General features: G+C 36.7%; 1 protein-coding gene across 1 annotated transcript in view; it reads right to left on the bottom strand.

The window, feature by feature from the left end:
• The window catches only part of LOC118183029 (allatostatin-A receptor-like), an 888,863-nt gene that overhangs the window by 164,956 nt on the left and 708,751 nt on the right, over nucleotides 1-15,156 (bottom strand). Inside the window, exon 5 of the mRNA XM_085824290.1 lies at nucleotides 11,605-11,659. The gene's annotated coding sequence lies outside the window, so the exon portion shown is untranslated. The remainder of the gene's footprint in view (nucleotides 1-11,604; nucleotides 11,660-15,156) is intronic.

The following is a 15,156-nucleotide window of genomic DNA, read 5'->3' as shown; positions in this document are numbered from 1 at the left end:
AAACCACGTAAACGCCCATGCAGCCATCCCGTTCGCGGGATTCGAACCTCGGACCGAACTCCCAGTGTTCAGCGACTTTACCGCTCGGCCGCTGGTGGGCCCCAGATAGTACTGGAGAGCTTTGCGATTGTGACAAGGTCGCATAGATGTTCCTTCTCAGATTTCGTCCAGGGAAGCCGAATTCCGAATGTAATGGTGCCTCTTTCACACCGGAGAGAAATCCTATTGAAACGAGGTCCCATTGTTAATTATTCTGGTTTCAGCCTCCAAGGTCACTCCAGCGGTTCCAGGGACACAGAATCAGTCTTTCATCGGGGTCGGAATGTGGACATCTTTGTTAGGTACGAGTGGTGGAATTCCACCCCTTTGCCCCAGAGTTCAGCGGAGGGACACCATGAGTTAATAAAATTTTTGCAGCCAGAAAGGAAATTGGTTTGAGAAGAGTCAGGATCTTTCTGCTGAGGCTATGGGCATTTTGGTCCACTAGAACTAGGACTCCTCGTGTATGCTGTTGATCGCGCACATTCATGTTTAATAATTTTTTGAAATTACGGGACTGAATATATCCGAGTCCCACATCGTCATGAAAACACCTGATAATTTTTTTTTTTATTTAAATTCAATTCATGTTACTTTTAGAACTTGAGTTAAACGTTTATTTCAACCCTGGATTACAACAGAGGCTTTGAGTAGCCGATTCGGCCACTACACCACAGTACAATCAAATAAACCAAATTTAAACCAAATACTTCCGTGAGACGTTCTCTCACATTTCCTCAATGACATGGCCTAGAATACACACTACAATGACGTAATACTCAGTAAAAAAAGAAAACCCTAATCTATTCATTTTCCCTTTCAAATAACATCTCGAACGTAAGGTCAGTTCATACCTCTGCATCTCTAAAAGTGCTAAGAACCGCATCTAACAACAAATATGCAATCAAAATGCCATCGCGGGTTGTGCGAAATTGCACTACAGCACTGCAGCTTAACAAAACAACGAGCTATAGATGGGGATGCAATAGATTTCGCTAATCAAATCAACTAACTATACCTTTTTTTAATCTCTAAAGAATTTAGCGCAAGTAACATTCATTGTAAATTATGTGATGTTTAGGACAAAAATTTCATAAGCGAGGCATGTTCAGAGATGCTGTACTGCTGTATTTAATTATGGCAAAGCACACTAGGACTATCTGCCTAAGGGGAGGGATGCCTTCGTGGAGAACGTTCTAAGGGAACATGTTACACATGGGGAAAACCAGCATGTTCAGAGAAATAAAATATAAAGTTAATGAAGATTAACGAAATAAAGATGCGGTCACATGAAACGCAGATAATAATTTAAACACTGAAAAAGCTGGCTTGCAACAGTGCTAAAATACCAAGAAATAACATTAAGATCTAATCATATTAAGTAATTAAAATATCTTGCACATGATAAAAACGTTTCTCTTGATATTTCTGCTTATGCTGTAGCAGCGAAGATTACATTCCAAATAGCTATCGCAACATGTAATGATTGTGTGAAAGTTCACAAACATTGCCACATGGTAAAAGTATCCAAAATAATCTTTTCAGATTGCTGTAAAAATATACCGTTATAGTTTGAAACACAAATAAAAATTATTATACTGCAGAACTGGGAAACATTCTGTAGCATTAGCAGATACCTAGATTTTAAGAAGAGCTACAGTGCAAACAGGTTTTATGTTTTGTATGCGAACGCCATTTCTGATTGTATTTTATTTTTTAATGATTTCTTAAATTTTAAACTCAGTTTTATTACGGCTGCTTGTAGCTATTTTTGTCGTTCAGAGAATAAGATGTATGAAATGACCTCCCTTCTTCGTGCCTTTTTATACTGTAGGTAGTTAGTACGGTCAACGAGCAAATGAGAGGCATGGGGTTCGAGTCTCAGAAAGAACGCACACGTCTTTTCACTTTAATTGTCTCGAAAGGCATAAAAACTCTTCAATGATGTCGGAAAAAAATGTGGTTATGATAACACGTCACCAATAGACATTGATCGACTGGGTGTCATGCCTCTCTCCAGTCATCGTTTAAGTGGAGAAGAATAGTGTTTGTTTGTGGGAGGCAGCCCGCACACATACCACAAGTGGCTTAATATAAACTGTCCCAGTTACAGGCTCAAACACAGCAGACACACTAAAGAAGGACTCCCACAGTTGATCCATTATTATTTATATAATTATCACAATCTTTCTTGATAGACTTCTCGCCTTGTCAAAATGTGATAAAATCCTTTCCACGCTAAAAATTCAATTTATGATAAAAATTTTTCCTCAGATCTTTTAAAAGTCGGCAGATCTCCAAGAAGTGTTTAGCGTCTTCAGTTTTATCTCAGCTGCAGCAGAGGTTGGAGTTCTGAAGATAAAACCATAAAAAAAATAAAAAAAAATGGGCGGACTTTTAAAGTGAAATGGACGGAAATGAAATTTTAAAGTGAAATGGACAGATTTTAATGGGTCATGGAAAACGGCGATGACCCGTTAAAACTTGATTTAAGTATATGCCAGTGCATGTTTGTTATTTTTTGACTGTTACCAATCGCGTATACTTTTTAGTTTTATCAGAGATATTCCACCTTTCCTTTCTAAAATTTCTAGATATACTTTTTCATAAGGGTCACGATCTTTCCCTTCGAGTCCTACAGTTCAATGATTTCAATGTCATTTTATGTAATAGACTCTCTGCACTCTTGTTGTTCCAAATCATTAACTTCAACGTCTAGTCAGTGGCCCAGCAAGGGCCAAGCGGTAAAAGTGCTGAACACTAGTAGTTCGGCCGGCGGGATTCGAATCTCGGCGAAAGGGCTGGCTGAATGGGGGATTTCGTGGTTTTCCTTATATGAAACGCATACACGAGCCAGTTTCAGTTAGAAAATCCTCCACGAAGGCATGTCTTCATTTATGCAGATAGATCCTGAGTGCTTTGCCATAAAAGTAAACATGCAGTAGTACTATAATACTAAGAAATAACTTAAAAACTTAATCATTAAATAATAAAAATATTTTGCGTATGATGAAAACGTTTCTCTTGATATTTCTGCTTGTTCTGTAGCAGTGAATTTTACATCCCAAGTAGCTATCTCAGAATATACTGATTGTGTGAAAATTCACGCACTTTGCTACATGGGAAAAGTATCCAAAATGATCTTTGCAGATAGCTATAAAAATGTAGTGTTATAGTTTGAAACACTATAAGTGTAATCATCTCAGGGAGCATTCCCTATAGAATTTAAAAAGACTATCGAAGAATTATATTCTAGCCTTGTGAAACAAAACAAAAAACTAGAAAAAGGGTGTTTAAGATCCCTTTATTCGGACACAAACGTAACAATAACCCAATTTGAGTTTACACAAGCCGAGAAAATACGTAACAACGAACAAATTCAAAATGTGGTGGATTAGCCTGATAGCTCAGAGAATAATTTGACAAGCAGGTAAGGCTCTGGTTTGTAGAAAACCGGCGAGACAAAGCCAAATGGCTAAAACACTCAACGCCACTAAATCAAGTCGCTAATAATCACGGCACAAGGTGGCCTGGAATAAGCACACACGCTCTAAAACTAACTTTCGAAACTTTTGCTTAAGCACTTCTTTTTACCTTAATCTGAATAAACGCTCGCTGTCTCATTTACATTCTGGCATCAAACGATTGGGTGAAAAGAGAGTAACAGATATAGTGGTAACTTTGTAGGGTTTATATTTATTTTAACTAACACTTATTTTAAGTTTAAACTATCTTTCCTGTCAAGCCTTACTTTCCCCTGGAATTGCCAATGCCAGAGTATGTAAATTTTAGTAGAACGCGCAAGGATTCAAATTATCAGCGGAAGCAATGAGTTAAATAGAAGGGAAACGAGTTCGAAAGTGTGCTTTCTTGCTTCACGAGCGTGGAGGTGGCTAGTTAGAAATTGAAGAACCACGCCTTTCGGCCTGTGTGCTTGCCTCGGCAGTTTGTTAATCGTTCAACGTAATATTCAGAAGTTTGCTGAATTATCAGCGGTATCTTAGAACGCGGTGAGGTTAGTTACGTTTAGAGAGCCTCGTAGTTAGTCACTTGTTATTATCTCTTTTCAGTTTCTTATTTTTATTTTACCGCCGGATCGGCGTAGTTTGTGAGCGTCAAGAGCACGCATTTGTAATTTCTAAAGTTGAATAAAAAGGGACTTAAACCTGTTCCAGTTCTCAGCAGTCACCACTACTGTTGCGTGCAGGTTGGAAGCGCGCAACATTACAACTTAAAATGAACTATTAGTCAAAAATATAAAGATAAACCTCACAACACAAATAAAAATTATTATATTGCAGCAATGTAAAAAAATTCTGTTGCATAAATGAACCAAACCAACGTCTAGTCAGCAAGTAGAAGTAACTAGTTCGAATCCCAGCAAATCCACCGTTGACGTTTCACGTTTCCTGGATCCGAAAAATCCAAAAGTTTTTTAAAAAAGGACCCAGCACGTGTAGGTGAACTGATATAAAATATACCAAGTCTTGTAGAGACATTAGGTTAATTATAAGCAGAAAAGATGAAAAACAGCAATCGCCTTCGCCGGGAATCGAACCACGGACCTCTGAAATACCGGCTCAGTGTGCACAACCACTACACCACGAAGGACGCTAGGAAAGTGGGAGAAATACCTTATATACTCCCCTTTTTAAAGGGCGACTAGGGTTTTAGGGGACCTAGTCGCCAAATCCTGGGTGTGGAGAATCATCATCCACAACCCTTTTAGTTCGGGCGCCACTGTAGAGACATTAGGTTAATTAGAAGCAGAAAAGATGAAAAACAGCAATCGCCTTCGCCGGGAATCGAACCACGGACCTCTGAAATACCTGCTCAGTGTGCAGAACCACTACACCACGAAGGACGCTAGGAAAGTGGGAGAAATACCTTATAGTCTTATAATAAGTAATTTCTATGCCCAAATCCGTTCACAAAATTTCTATGCTCGAGTTATGGTATGCTTGGATATGCAGAAATAATACTTTATATCGTAATAAGCAAACTCTAAGTTACTCATTAAAACATTGTAACAAGTCTTAGATAAAATATGCAACGCATTTCCGTTACTACTACGTGATAACAGTCCAGCAATAAATTTGGAACAAGTTCATTTTAGAGATATGCAGCCAGATTACTCCTTTCGGCATATCTAATAAGGACAGCGTCGCACAGGAGCTCTCCTGGAATAGAATTTATTCGGCTTCGTATCTGAATATATCACATTCTGCTCCTGCAAAATATGAAACCCGAAGAATAACTCCAGCATTTTTACTCCTCACATCTGCATTTGCTTATCGGTATTGCGCCGGCGATAACAGGAAAACTTTCATTTGAAGTAGGAAAGTGGAATCGTTGAGAAAAGTTGCAGTTTTTTTCTTTATCAAACATGGTCCGAGAAGATATACATATTATTAGATTTTATTTGTTTATTTTTTCGCAGAAAGCTTTTGCTTAAAACAGATGTATCAGTGTCAGTTTCGTGAAAGATGAAAGAACATGTTTCGCAAAGCAACGCATTTTAGTTGGATGAGTATATCTACAAGAATATTTCCATGGTCTTTAAAATTTTTATTATTATGAATAAAAATATTTATGGCCATATAAAAGTTATTACTGTTCTTTAAATAAAAAGATCTAATGTGGATATGTTACGGTGAAACACCCAAATCTGGAGAATGTCGACTTTCATCGGTGAATGTCAACATTCACATAGTCACTTGGTGTATGTCCAAAATATTTTCCAAATACTCTTATGTCTGACTTACACCGGTGAATGTCCACATTCACCATGTACTAATGGTGAATGTTGAACATATAAGAATATTATATTTCCTTCTCCGTAATTCATTCGCGAAAAAACGCACTTGAGACTCAGAATAAGAACTTAAGAATATAAGAACTTAAAACACACAGTACATTCAAAATGGGAAAGGAAAATAATAGAAGTTATAAACTTACCAAATTACGTGATTCAAATCTTATTTATTGCAACAACTTAAACTATTATGACACTTTCAATTGCACAAGAGGCCCTTGCTTTTACAACTGCGTTTATTTGTGGAACACTTCCTTTTGGAATGGCAGCGTGTACATATAACTCCTCTCTTTTCGACCTACACCAGAGCATATCTGTGATTGTCGAAATGCACCGGTGAGGGTCCGAATGTACAAGAATGTAAAGAAATATTCGATCTTTCACCGACGTTTTTTGGTGAATGTTGACATTCTCCGGTGAAAGTCGACATTCTCCAATTTCGGTCTTTCACGGTAACAGATACACAACATGGCCTCCTTGTGCAGCCTAATAAATTCTGCACATTTTTGCGGGATTTAATTCAAATTTATTTCCTCCAATTATTATAACATAATTAAGAGATCCATCAAGTCAAGGGGAAAGTGACATCACAAATTGCAAATTGGGAAATTAAATGCACAGGTCAATTTTGGTCGTACGGCAGTCAAACTTCAAATAATGTTATTTTTTCATAACAGAAGGGCCAGGGTTCGAATCCTGGAGAAGTCATAGATGTTTGTATATAGATAGATAGATGTCTGTGCGGCATGGGGACACTGTAAATATGCGGCGAGCCGAAAATCCTCTCGAAAGTTTTGTAGCAGGGACGAGGGGTGGGAGACCCTCAGACCTGTTCCCCCAGGCTGCTCTCCATCAAAATTGGGAGCGGAAGTCGTACTGTAAACTGTATGGTGCTCAGGACTCTTGCCAATGACAGGCGCAATTTTGCACTCCTTGCCACGATGAATAATTTCGTGGGATGTTATTGTCAAACAAGTGAGATAAGTCACAACAACAGCAACAGCTTTTCCAAATGTAACTATGGGAACCGGGAGATCGCATTCAAAGTTAGATTTCTTTAATTGTCGGAAATGAATTTTCACTTTATTAAATTTGACATTGCCAAAAAATGAATATATTCGCCATCTGTAACAGTTTTTGTAATTGGAAGTATATCTTTACCAGGCTCGGTATATATGTATACCGGTATATAGGCTATATCCGGTATATATATATATATATATATATACAGTGGATGGACAAAAATATGGTAACACCTTGTGAAATGCATGTTTGAAAAAACAGATTGATTTTAATGAAATATGTAGGTGGCGCTGGCGTTTTTGACTACTGACGCCACCTATACAACTTCGTAAATGTGCTAACAGTTCAGTTGTTGTCGGAGTACTGTTATGTGAGGTTGTCATTACATTATGTCAGAGTTAACAGACTTCGAACGTGGGCAAATTGTTGGAACACGTATGGTAGGTGCTTCCGTAAGCAAGGTAGCCGAGGTGTTTAGTGTTTCAAGAGGTACTGTATCGAAGATTTATTCTGCATATTTGAAAAGCGGGAAAACAACATCTGCTAAATCAAAGCGCGGACGAAAGTGTGTCTTGAGTGATCGTGATAGACGATCATTAAGGGCAATTGTGACGAAAAATAAGAAGACCGCAGCTGCAAAAGTTACTGCTGAAATGAATGTTGTGTTACCGAACCCTGTGAGTACCAAAACAATTAGAAGGGAGCTTCATAACCAGGGAATTGCTGGCCGTGCTGCAATTGAGAAGCCACTCATCAGCGATGCTAATGCCCGTAACAGGAAAAGGTGGCGTTTAAGTCATAAAGCCTCGACTATAGAGCAGTGGAAGCGAGTAATAGGGTCTGACGAGTCTTCTTTCACATTGTTTCCCACTTCTGGCCGAGTTTACGTCTGGAGAACGCCATCTCAAGCCTATAATACAGACTGCTTGTTGCCAAGAGTGAAACATGGCGGGGGTTCTGTTATGGTTTGGGCAGCCATATCGTGGTTCTCTGCTAGCCCCATGATAACTGTGTCAGGGCACATGACTGCCAAGACGTATGTGAACATTTTGGCCGATCAAGTTTCTCCCATGGTACAAACTTTGTTCCCCGATGGTGATGGTGTCTTCCAAGACGACAAAGCCCCTGTTCACACAGCTCACATTGTCCAGGACTGGTTTTCTGAGCATGAGGATGAGTTGTCCCATCTCCCCTGGCCACCACAGTCACCGGACCTGAATATTATCGAACCTTTGTGGTCTACATTGGAACGGAAAGTGCGTTCTCGTTATCCACCTCCAACATCGTTATCTGAACTTGCCACCGTTTTGCAGGAAGAATGGTATAATATTCCCTTGGCAAACATACAGGAACTGTATTTATCCATTCCGAGAAGACTGCAAGCTGTTTTGGATGCCAACGGGTTTCCTACACCATATTAAGCAAAGAAACATGTTTTTTTTAAAGGTGTTTCCATATTTTTGTCCAACCCCTGTATGTATACCGGTATATAGGCTATATCCGGTATATATATATATATATATATTAATTTATTTACTGAGTATTGATTATATTATCTCCAAATATTAATTTTAGTAGAAGTATCTAAAAAGAGTGAACCCATAGGTAGGAAGTTTAATTCCGAAAATTGTTTTAAAGTAACTTGAATGTAAATTTAAAAATGTTTTACGGGGACTTGAAGTAAATCATGAACCAACTTTCGTTGTTCCCTTAATTTCCGATCAATAGCAATAATTACTTGCTTTTAATTTAATTTCTTTTTCCAAATGAAATTTTGTTATTCATGATTTACTTCAAGTCCCCGTAAAACATTTTTAACTATTTACATTCAAGTTACTTTAAAACAATTTTTGGAATTAAACTTCCTACCTATGGGTTCACTCTTTTTAGATAATTCTACTAAAATTAATATTTGGAGATAACATAATCAATATTTCTTTAGTAAATAAATTATTATTATCTTACGTTGCAGCAATTGCGTAAGTATTAGAATAACTTGCTTTCGAACTAAGTGAATTTAAGATCATACAATTATATATATATATATATATATCCGGTATAGATGATATCGGTATATAGACTATACACGGATATACTACATATATATGTGTGTGTATGTGTGCAAAATATAAAAAATAAGATGGCTTTGCTCTGCGCGAACAGGCAACCTATATTAACTTTCCGCAATTTCGGGATCTTCCCACTGGAACAGTACTTTCGAGAACATTCTGGCATGTTATATAACCGCTAGTATAAATACGAAGTAATACTTAAAGTTAGCTACTAAATACTCTAATCCATAAAATCACCAGCCTGACCACTTTCTCGATTTTCACCTACGAAAATGTTCCATGGAATTTTAGTGCTTGACATCATGGCTGTTTCATGGAGTTTTAACGCTTGACACCATGGATGTTCCATGAAGTTTTATGCTAGAGTGTTTTGTTTTGTTATGAATTGACAGCATCCGCCATTGGGTGGCGCTTCGAGCGTCCTGTTTCTGGAGTTATTCGATTGGAAGAACAAAGGTGTTAAGCCTAATAATACCAAAAACCCGCGCATAATATTTATGGCCGTAAAGCACTGTATTACACGTAAATAAAATTTTTATGTGTATTGGTAGTAAGTGGAATGATCACTTTCCTCTGGATTTTATATTCGAACATAAATCTAACGAATATTAATGTGGGTACACTGGCTCCAAACTTCAAGACAGGTGACAGGTGACGGAGGACGGGGACGCCTGGCGTATAACATAGGTAAACAGGCATATGTCCCACGTCCTCCACTATCTCGAAGAAGCAACTCGCTGGAGCCCCGTGAGGCTGCACCGGGAGTTTACATGGCCATACAGGTGCTAGATGTCGGGTAGTTTTTACATAGGACGTTGTTAATAACACAAAGTAACTTAAAAAAGAATATAAAGGATAGCATTAAAACACTAAAACACTCATATAAGCTGAAACACATAGATATACAAAATTAAACGTAAAAGCATAAAAACACACTCGTAATTACGTAACATAAAGACATAAAAACACACACGAGAATACATATCATGACACATAGAATACATATGGAAACACGTAGAGCACATAAATGCAAATATTACACACAGAAGAAACATATGAGACATAGTAACGTGTGCGTAAAGCAGTAGCGCTGTGCGGAAATATGCTCAGTTCACATAATACATAATGTACATACTTTCATTAGGGGCTTCTGTTGCATGAATTACATATTTCGTTGCATACACTACATTCGTGCATTGTACGGATATTGTATATTTCGATTTACGATAACACATCATTCCATTGGGTGCCCAGTGCTTTACACTGATAAACATGTCAGTAACATTATTTCTGCAAGTTGGTGGCTATTGAAAGCAGATGTTAACACGAGGCTCAAAATTGAATGTGGAATGTGTATTACAGAATGTGTACATACTGCGAATATCTAATCGTTGAGTACATTGTCTGCCATGCTACTGTGGCTCGCAAATGTCTTGCCCTAGGGCGTTGATTTGCTGTACAACTGCACAGATACTCCTTATAGCTGGCGGGTGTTTGATTATGAAACGAAAACTTCAAGACAGAACGATAATCTCACTCTCGTTCCAAAGCAACTTCAATTTCAACTACAAGAATTAAAACATATGTTTCTGTTGTAGATCTCAGTGGCTTCAAACAATGCGTCATTTCGCTTAAACGTTTTAAAAGAGCACAATTCGGAAGAAATGAGATAATGATAGAAAGTATTAATGCAAAATATCTAATCAGTTCTCATATATTAGTTAGCAGACATTAACACATTATGGATAAAGTTTGATTAACTGCGCCAAATACATGCCAGCTTATTGTGAGAAATATCCTTCACATTGTCAAAAGTTACGTTCACTATTTTGATATATGTTTTTTCTCGTCGCAATCGCTGGCACATCAGCAGTTATTCTTTTGCTAATTGCTGACATTTACTTCTCGATGTATGAAGTGGATATTCTTATTTTTTTGTAAATCTAATTTAATTTTGGAACAACATATTTTGTCTAAATCAATGTCCAGAAGTAAATTGTTCACGTAATTAATACATCTTAATTAATATTTTATTATTTCATGAAAAAGGAATAAATTAGTGTCCACATAATTAAAAAAAACTACCTGCAATTCAGTTGCAAAGTTAAAATAATTTTTGCCAGCATTTTAGTTTTGCTTAACGGAACAGTTATAAACTTATCATATATTAGAAGATGACATGAAGGATGAAGAAAAACATCTGAAAATTGTCTCAATCAATAACCGAAACAGAGAAACGTTCTTTGCTTTTGACTGCTAGTCGGCAGAATTTACTGCTTTAATTCTATAAAAATCAAATTTCGTAATATCGGGAAATAAAGGCTAAAATAAAAATAAATTCTAAAATGAAAATAAATTAATTTCAGACTTCTTGGCCCACAATGCAATGCTCACAATCCTGTGTGACAATTAGAATTGCGTTTAATGCCGTTTTGCTATCAAAATTTATGTTTTCTCTTATTTACGAAATTCTGAAAATGTGTTAAAATGCTCCTATATATTAAAACCAGTACTCGTTTTGTTAAATAATTTATAATGCTAAAAATGTTCAGGGGGATAAATTTTTATTACAAAGTAAGACTCTGCAGGTTTCGCGATATTAATATCAATGGAGTATAATATTGAAATGGATTTATGTAGAATAAAAAGACATACCTGTAAATCTTCCTTATCCAAATATACACTGCAGTAATTCAATTCTCCATAGGATCTATAAATCAAAGAAAAAAAATCATGCATTATTCACCAAGGAATAAAAGCCAAACGAAAACGGCATTTTAGTACGTTTTTAAGCATGAGAAAGATGCGCGTGAGAAATGACATCAGTAATTATAAAGTATTTATGAATATATATCATTATTTAACAGAGAGAATATTTAAAACAAATTCAACTATTCTATATAAATCAGAATCTAATAAAAAATTCTTACTAGGTGCAATAACGGAAGAACAGAAGATGCAGGAGGCGGAGAAAACAATGGCTAATCTTTGGAATATGGTAACAGGTAGTTTGGCGACATTTTGATAAGGCGATAAAGATTACTAGCTAGGACTTTAGCAATAATCCGAGAAGTACACAGTTTAAATCACAGATTATTTTGTCTCAGAGAAATGAGAGATCATGAGACATGTAATGCGATATTTTTCGGAAAATTCCGATCGTGATTTTAGCTAATAAGCACTTAGAAACAATTTCGCTGCTAAAGTGCAGAATCGCCCACTTATTTGTTTGGCGCTTTTTACAAGAGTAAGAAGAATTAGATTTTTGTCAATTTTCTTTGACTTTTTAAGTGAAAATAGGTCGATGTGTACATAGATAAAGACAAGAGTGTGCGGAATGCCATTTTTGTGCAATTCTGGATGTTTTTTTTAAGTGAAAATAGGTCGACGTGTACATGGATACCGCGTATGTGCAATTCTTAAAAACGCGCGAAGCAGTGGGCGATTCGGCACTTTTTCCCAATTTCGCACCTAATCTTCGTCATGATTAAGCACTTTTGTTCCATAAAAGTTCTAGCATAAGCGTAATTCGGCTAGCAGATTGTTGGAAAAATGTTGAAAAAAAAGAAAAAAAAAAAAAAAAAAAACATGCCTTTACTTCGTGAAATCAAAATGGCGTCCAAAAAAATACTAGCAGGTTGCTGCAGCAGGGTTGGTCGCCAAAGTTTCGCCAAAAAATCGCCAAGTCACCATTATTCAAAAATTCACCAAAACAACTTTCTAGTATGAAATGCGAAGGAAAAAGCGTACAACATGCACTTGTACAACATGCGAATGCGTGGCATTCGCCATTGCCACTGTAGATTGCGTAGTGGTGTGTCGTGACACTACATGATATTAACTGTAAATGTTTTGTAAATCTTTGCAAATAGATCCTCGATAGAAATCTTGAAGGTGTTATGTCCGCAACATTTACATCCCCACAAGAGTCATCCCGTAGTGGCATGTTCAATAGGTTTCGGTTTTAAGGGTGTATACAGCATGAAACCAAGTCTTCAGACAACATTATTTTTAAAGCAAAATGATAACGATACGGTCAGACAGCACACATTAATATGAGAACATAGTATTAAAGTATCCTGGACTCAATCATGATACGAAACAATGTGGACGACTAAAAACAGTAAGCCACATTACTTGTGTATAAATTATACATTGTTAAGAATTTTGTACATATGTAAATAATTTTATTAACATTATATGTAAATCGCAGTATTTCTTATTGCCTCGAAAGACGAAACAAGATTACAGTGGCAAGTCCATTTAACATCGAAGTAAATGGTTAGTGCCAAACTGGCGATGGATTTTGGCAATTAATTTTTGTCGCCAAATTTGGTGATAAATCTCCAAAATCCGCCAAACTTGGTGAACATTTGACTACATTTGAGTCCTATTACTGTCTAACTGTTATTGGTCTAATTCCTACATATAATTCTAACTGAATCCATGTAACTGTAACCGTATATGCCTTCCAGAAATTTCAAGAAATCAAATTTCTCGCCGGGAAGGGAAAACTATATGAGACAAGAGAGTGCATCAGTTTTCAGTTTTACTCAGGGTTGAGTTCGGAATATTAATATATCTCCGTGCGATCGTCGCTCTTTGGATGCGTTTTGCATAGAGTTGTATTTAACATTCATAGCAGTTTGAAGTGGTAACTACTGATTGTGCTCTGATGTACTTTGGTACGGTCCCTGTATCAACGTAATAGGTATTGCAATCGAATAAATGTAATTGACTAGTATGTTAGCTGTATCCATAATTCGTCCCTCATATTGCTTTCCAGTAATTTCAAGTACGAGTGCTATTGTGAAAAGTTTCAGAACTGTGAAATGTTTCTTTAGGTAAAATAAATTTTATTAAGCTGTGATCGTTTCTGTGTACATTCAATCCATTACGAAACCGTAAGCACGTAAAAATATTATATCTCTTTTGATTTAGTTGCTTCCGCTTTATGTACGTGGGGGGTTTTTAGCGGCCGACACATTTTTAACAAACATATTAAATCAAAATAAACGTTAATGAATTTGCTCGGAAAATTCACCAATGTGAAAGGTACCAGAGGAAGTAGTTTGGTTGCAAATAAAGTAATACGAAAGGGGTGAATTTTATTTTAAGCCTCATATTATAACGCCAACTGCGTAATTAAATAAACCTAACCTAACCAAAGATCTTTTGCACCATTTTGAATCAATATTGTTCTTCGTAGAGCGGTTACGCAAGCCATTAATCTTTCACTACCATCTCTGAAACGTGTGTGCGTGATTATGGCAAAGCCTCGAGGGCTATTTCCCTAGGATGCCTTCGTGGAAGACTTTCTAAGGAGAACTGGCTCGTATACACGTTACACATGGGGAAAACCATGAAAACACCCATGCAGCCAGCCCGTTCGCGGGATTCGAACCTTGGACCGAACTACCAGTGTTCAACGCCTTTACCGCTCGGCCGCTGGTGGGCCCATCTCTGAAACGAACACCGCCACGAAGTTGAACTGTTTGGGCAGTTCAACATTGGAACAACAGCAAGGTACAAATTATTATTGAATGTACTAAACATCGTACAGAAGTAGAAACGTTTAGTAAAATAGTCCACTGAAAAAATTGTAAACAAGAATTATTTACGATCATCTGAACTCGGCGCAAAAGTCAGCTGAAATTATTTGAAATGCTCTGAACATAATGTAAACATTAACAGCAATCACTTAAAATGCTCTAAATCTGGGATTAGTTTATTTACAATAAAAATTTATTTCAAATAAGAAATATTAAGGTCTGTAGAAGGCAATCTATTTATATCGTATGCTTAGTCATGCAAAATATTACAACTAAACAATATTTAAGATTGTAAAATGAAGACGACGACTATTCTGACGTATTTTTGGAAAGTCCGGGAAGAAATATTTTGTTTTTAGTGCAAGCTAAAATTTTCCCGTAAATAGAATAAACTATGTACTTTTGTTTCTAAAAGGCAGCACATATACACATTCTGCACTAAAATAATGCCCTTTTCAGGCCTTTCTTTTGTGACATGTTCTAAAACTTTGAAAAGTTTATTCTTTTGTTACAGAAAGAATCCATAATGTGGCTTTATTTATGAAAGATATTTTGAAAAAGGAGGATTTCGTTCGAAAGCGAAAAATAAGGCAGTTCGAAAATTTGCCATAACAAATTTTGAATTAATTCTGAAAGCATACAACAGGCAATACTG

Source organism: Stegodyphus dumicola, chromosome 9, assembly GCF_044657685.1.
Source record: "Stegodyphus dumicola isolate Sdum_Otavi_A_Nest chromosome 9, ASM4465768v1".
NCBI classification, from domain to species: Eukaryota; Metazoa; Arthropoda; class Arachnida; order Araneae; family Eresidae; genus Stegodyphus; species Stegodyphus dumicola.
The sequence above is the reverse complement of the archived record's forward strand: the minus strand, read 5'-3'. Positions and strand labels throughout refer to the sequence as shown.